A 6,000-nucleotide genomic window follows, 5' to 3' on the forward strand; every position below is an offset into this window, starting at 1 on the left:
CTCTGTTCCATTTTTCTGCACACTCTATTTTTGTCCATGGCTGAGAAAGAAAGGTTGATTCTCCCCTGGCTGCTAAGCTCCCTGCCCTGCCTTGTCTCCTTAAAGGTACTGTTTTCCAGAAAGCTTACCTATCCTATATCTTGTGCCCCCTGTAACCCATGGCCTAGCCAAATGCCTCCTGCACTGACCACTAGAATGTTCTCTCCCTCCCTAAGTCTCCCACCAAAATCCTTCTAGATCATCAAACCATATATGAGGACAAAATGCCGTAATGGACTAGAAAGTGCCCTGTCATCTACCAGCAGGGAACAGTTACCGCCAACTCTGTGGATGAGACCCGAAGACCCCAACCATGCTGGAAACCACCAGAGTCTTAAGCTGTGGCTCTGGCACCTGCCTAAACCATCTTCTCTTGTTCCCGAAGCCTGATCTCTCAAAGGAAAAATATGTATTTCACATGCAAGTGCCATCTATCAACCACTTGGAAAATCCATTATATTTCTCACCTCTCCCTCTGCTACATGTGACGTCAGCCAGCAGCTCCATGTCTTTGTGCTCCAACATCATCACGTCTTCTCTGGTCCCGATGAAAGCCTAGTATTGATGAAGCACAGATTCAGGGCCTGGACATATTCTCTCCCCGCCCCCCTATCTTCCTTCTAGAGCACAAATAAGGGAAACAGGTTGGCAATCCGAAGAAAAGAGGGATGGTGTGTGGCTTGGCTCACTTTGGCTGACTGGGAGGCAGGCCGACTTAAGCCCTACAAGTGGCTTCCTATCTGCTGGAACTCAGAAATCAAGATCCTTTCTTTTCACGAGGTTACAGGGTAATGGGCAAATCCGAGAGAAGATCACAGTGCAGCAAGCCTGGAGTTCACCCATGCTCTGTGCGGGCGTAGTCTGTCACACTACCAACTCACTCGCCAGCAGGTAGTTCAAGCTCGCAATTGGAAAATCCACACTTGCTGTAAATGACATTTCAAAATGTTTTTAGAGAGATATGGTGAGGTGGGTTTCTGGACTGGTGGGCAGAAAATCTAAGCCTAATTCTGGCTTTGCTATTTCCTCTTGGAGAGGCTGCTGAACCTCAGGCAAGTCACGTTCTCTTGGGCTCAATTATACCACCTCTTAGGTCTCTTCCCCTGCCTCCCCTGACCCTTTAATTAAAAAATGTTGCAACATTCATCCCATATCATCTTCAGGCCCTAAGTTTTATCCTAATGGTTTTCCTGGCTAGCTGAAGGGTTTTTTTATTTTTTTAAGCAACTTAGCGTGATGTCACAATTTGAGCAGCCATTATTAGCAAGCCAAACAAATGCATGGCCTGGGCTTAAAGGGCTAGGCTTCACCCCACCTTCTTGAGCCTTCCAGAAACCCCGCACAGCCACCGGCCCCTGTGCAGTTCCGAGCCTTTCACACACAAGGGTGCAAGTTAGCCACCCTGCGCTCCCTGGGGAATGCCCTCCTCATCCCTGCACTTGCAGGTTTGACTCACTGCAGCCCTGTTCAGAGGGTAAAGGTCACTAAAAGCAAGTTTAGAGGCTTCCCACCGCACTGCTGTTGCTGCTGTGACTGGGCCAGATGTGGGAAGTAAGCCATTCCAGAGCGCCCTCCCCTCCCCCCCCCACCCGTTTGGAAAAGGCTTTCTTGGCAACCATCCTTTCCTTTCCGGGGGCCCGTCAGAAAAGTGCACATTCCCCTGGTCTCACTGGCTTGGTCAAGTTTTCCAAGGGGGGCGGGGTGGGGAGTGGGGAGCAGAAAGCATTACAGGTTGCTATTAGCCAATGTTGAAAGCTTCTCTTGCTGCCTCCACCCCGTTTGCACCTTGAGGTCCCCGCTTGGCTAGAACCCAACCAGGCAGTTTCGTTCAGAAGTAGCCACTTATTTTTATCGAAGATGGAATGCAGAGTTGCAGTTGTTTCTAATGCCTCTTCATGGCAACCAGGACTCTTGTTCTAAGCATTTCTGAATCCTCTTCTCTTGATAAACATTTGGCTTTCTTGCCTGTCCCTTTCTCCATCCAAAAATTGGGTGCAGAGCAGCTCAAGAGCCTCAGAATTTAAAATTTAAAAAAAGTTCTGGAAATTCAAAGTACTTTTATTAATGTGTCTATTTTAAATCCAGGCTTCCATGGTGAGCACAACTCTATACACCCCACCCTGAATTTCCCATGGACCCCAGCACTGTGGTGTGGTGGAAAGAGCTCGGAGCTGGCTGCTGGCTCCCACTCTGGCCCTGTGTTGCTGCAGGCCCTTAAGCCAGTCCCTTGCCCCCCCTGGGCCTTAGAGTACACACTTGTAAGTGAAGGTTGCCTAGATCAGTTTCCTCCACCTTCCTGGGTCCCCTTCAAGAAGCTCTGAAATTCTGCTGAAAGCTATGGACCCTCCTCTCAGGAAAAAATGATGCATCCATTGGTTCATCCATCCAGTCAAAAAGCATATATTAAGCTACTGCCAAATATGCATGTAGACTTAATTTTGAATTCCATTCCAGGCTTTTTTTTTTTTTTTTTTTTTTTTTTTTCTTTCCCGGGTTTTTTTTTTTTTTTTTTTTTTTTTTTAGCTTCCGCGGAAGAGGGGGCGGGGGCGGGCATTCCTCCGTGAACCTTAAGGTAAGAAATCCTGGTTGTGAATTCTGCCATGACGAGCATATATGGGCTCTTATCTACAAGGAGCACCATCATGATTCTAGCAAAGGACAGGCGGATGGCAGAAAACGCAGGCAGGGAGGCCGTCATCCTGCAGGTGATCTCTGGCTTCCCGCCCCTTCCCACCGGGCTCGCGCACCGGCAGACACGCGTGCACCGCCCCGCCGACGGCCGCGATGCGCTGTTGCTGGGCGCTCAGACTGCGGGGAGCTGCCTGCAGCTCTGGAGAGACAACAAACAGCTCTTCTAGCCCGGGCTTTATTTTTCTCACGGTCTCTGAAAAGGCTGCGATCAGGTGATATGTGTGGGACTGCTCCCTATACAGGTGCGGAGCAGGTACTGGGGGAGGAGAAATCCGCCCCGTGTGTACTTACTCAAGGCTCTTTCAATAGCTCTCCCAGGATAGCTCTTGGCAGGGCAGCTACCTCGGCTCTGGCAGGCTGCAGGGAATCCGAGTGTGAGAAAGTCAGTCAAGCGGAGGAAAACGGGGGGGGGGGGGGGGGGGGGCGCTTCAAGTCCTCAGGCAAAATACCTTTTTTCTTTTCTCACTTTCTGTCTTTTCTGTAGCTTTAAACCAAACCCACAACCCATTCTGATACCTAGGGACAAAGGGGAGTCTCACTAGAGGTGCAGGTATTTGTTTTATGGTTTAAAGCAAACAGGTGATGTCAGAAGACAGAGAAAATCACCCTTCGTGGCCCAGAAAGGGGGACGGGGATAAACAGAGCAGCCCCTGGTCCTATTTATCCGGCATGATACAGTGGGAAAGGTTCCTTGTGTTCTGCTGGTCTCACAGTGGGATCAAAGAGGTGACCTCTGTTGATGAACAGGGTTCAATATTCCCTTTGCTTTGGGGGTGGGGGGAGGACTGAAAAATAAAGCCATTCTATCTAAGGGGAGGCTTCCAATTCCCAAAGTCTTGTCTTGAGTGTAGGAGCTTAGTTCCCCATTTGAGAAGGGGTGGGAAGAGTGTCGGCTTGGTCCTATTTTCACTGCCCAGGATAAGTGAGGATACTGAAAAACAGTGTATAAGTACATTTGCAAAGAAATTTTCTTCTTGAATGGTTAGGGTGGAGGGCCAGAGATTTCATGGGTTCAGGTTTTTTGTTTGTTTGTCTGTTCGGCCCAGAGACAAATCCAGGGCACATTTCTGGTTACTCAACTGACCCCTCTGTCTCTCAAAAAATGTGTGTGTGTGTTTAAGTTATTTGCTCATTCTACCAGTCTAAGCACTCCTAAAGTGGCAATAAAAGGGTTGCTGATTAACTATTTGACCCATGAGAGCTGCCTCAGGCACAGCAGTGAGACCCTAACCTGACTATAATCAACATTCTCCACGCACCTTCAGGGTGCCAAATCCCAAAGAGATGACAGAGGCAGAGACAAGAAAAGACTCGGGCTAGAAGGGACAGGGGGTGGCATACCCAGCTAGTTAATTGGTACCAACAGCAGACCGCAGTCAATGTCATAGCAGAACTTAGTGGAGGAAGTCACTGGCTCTCACAGACTTGGGGGGAAACCTGGAAAGAGTTAACATGCTTCCCTGGGAAGGGTTTAGTTCCTTGGAAGAATCTGGGTCAGAGTATTTATGCAGTTTTTAAAAAGTCAGATGCTGAGTAGAGCATTTTAAGAAGCTTGCAAAGTTTGCATGGCAGAAAGGAGGGTGACTTCGGAGGCTCATCACCTTTCACCAAGAGGATTTCAAATACACAGGAAAACTCCACCTTTTTTTTCAAAAGCAACGGACAATTTTCTGTCATCAGCACCTTTCCATCTGTTTAAAATAAGAAAGAAAAGTCCTGTCCCACTGGCCCAGGGTGCAGGGCAACAAAGGAGACATTGTTCATCATTTCTTCAGAACATGATAGGGCACAGCCCACTCTGCAGTGTGTTAAAAAAAAAACACACACACACAAATCCCAGAGAGTAGCCTGAGGGGCAAGAGTGAGTAAACCAAGCCTGCAATGAGGTAAAGGTTTGGCTGCAGACTTGAGGGCTGTCCTGGAAGATGGAAATGACGCTTGGAAGGTAAATATGGTCAGAGTCAAACGACTCTTTAGTTAGACTCCACATAGTGGGGGAATGTGGCATGAAAGGGTAGACAGGCTTCTGCTGAACTTGGGTCACTGGACGGTGTGCAGTCAACGCCCAGGTGAGCTGGTTCTAGGCAGGCGCTTCCGGGTGAGTATCAGTCTACACCTGGCACTTAGGAACCTCCTTCACCCGCTTGAATCCTCCTAACTGGGCTCTCTGCATCTAAATCCTGCAATCCACTCTCCACACTTTTGCCAGAGCCATCCTTCTCAAGGAGAACCTTGATGTCCCTGCCCTATTCAAGAGCATTTCATAGCTCTCCATTGTCTGAAGATAAGGCTTAAAGTCCTTTAGCAAGATGTTTAAAGGTCTTGTGACTTGGCCTCGAGGCTCCTCCTTCAGTCCCTTCTTACACTCCTGCCTGTCATACAGCCTGGACTCCAGACTATGTTCCCTGAATCAGGACCTCCAGTTCCAGACTGTAGGCCTTTCATGCCATGGGTACTCCCATCCTCCCCAGTCCCATGACTCACATTTCCAGTGCCCCAATCCTACCTATTTTTCAAGATACAAAGCACATGCCATTTCCTCCTGGAAGTTTTCCAGGATACCCCCACTTATTAGTAATTTAACTGTCCTAAACCTCCACAGCATTTTACTTCTATCTAGACACATGGATGTCTCTCTCCAACCGACCAGAGGAATATACTGGGAAATAGATGTCGGCTGCACTCTCTGCTGTAGGCTTCCTGAGGGTAATAACCATTTTCTTCATCCCCTGTATCCCCGCCCCCAGTCGGGCAAGAGTGTTGCCCATACAAGTGTGGTCTAGTGCTTCCCTGAGGTTCTGTCAGGCCATCATCTTAAGCCCTAAGAGGGAGGAATAATGGAGGAATGCCCCGTCATCCATCAGAAAATCAGGGTCTGTCTGTCCCCAGTTGACTGCAAACTCCTTGCAGACTGCCACTGTATCTCTCATCTTGGTAATCCCAGGGTTTAACACGGTGTCTGGCACAGAGCGTGCGCTACAGAATGAAAGAACGAGAGGGGCTTGCCCAAGGTCACCCCGAGTCAGGAACCGCTGAATCTCATCCGGACGAGATCTGGTGGAACCATTTACAACATTATCTCAGTGGGGAGCTCGGAGGAAGGAAGGAATGAAGTGTCTGAGAAATGCGTGCCAGGCCTCTGGCGGCCTCCAAGCCTGGAGAAGGGCTGGGAGGGCGGGGGGAGCGCGACATCAAACAAGACGCTGGGCTCCCGGGCTGCCCCGAGCCTCCCGAGCAGCGGGGTGGAGGGGGTGGGGGCGCGGGGGCCGG

General features: G+C 49.5%; 1 long non-coding RNA gene across 2 annotated transcripts in view; it reads right to left on the reverse strand.

Annotated features, from left to right (window-relative positions):
• The window catches only part of LOC118006951, a 29,377-nt gene that overhangs the window by 22,257 nt on the left and 1,120 nt on the right, over window positions 1-6,000 (reverse strand). For both annotated transcript variants that reach the window (XR_004678235.1, XR_004678236.1), the window contains exons 2-3: window positions 3,022-3,087; window positions 507-594 (exon numbers count right to left, since the gene is read on the reverse strand). This is a non-coding gene — a long non-coding RNA (uncharacterized LOC118006951). The remainder of the gene's footprint in view (window positions 1-506; window positions 595-3,021; window positions 3,088-6,000) is intronic.

This window comes from Mirounga leonina, unplaced genomic scaffold (genome assembly GCF_011800145.1).
Source record: "Mirounga leonina isolate KUSES-001 unplaced genomic scaffold, KU_Mleo_1.0 Mir_115, whole genome shotgun sequence".
Classification (NCBI taxonomy): Eukaryota; Metazoa; Chordata; class Mammalia; order Carnivora; family Phocidae; genus Mirounga; species Mirounga leonina.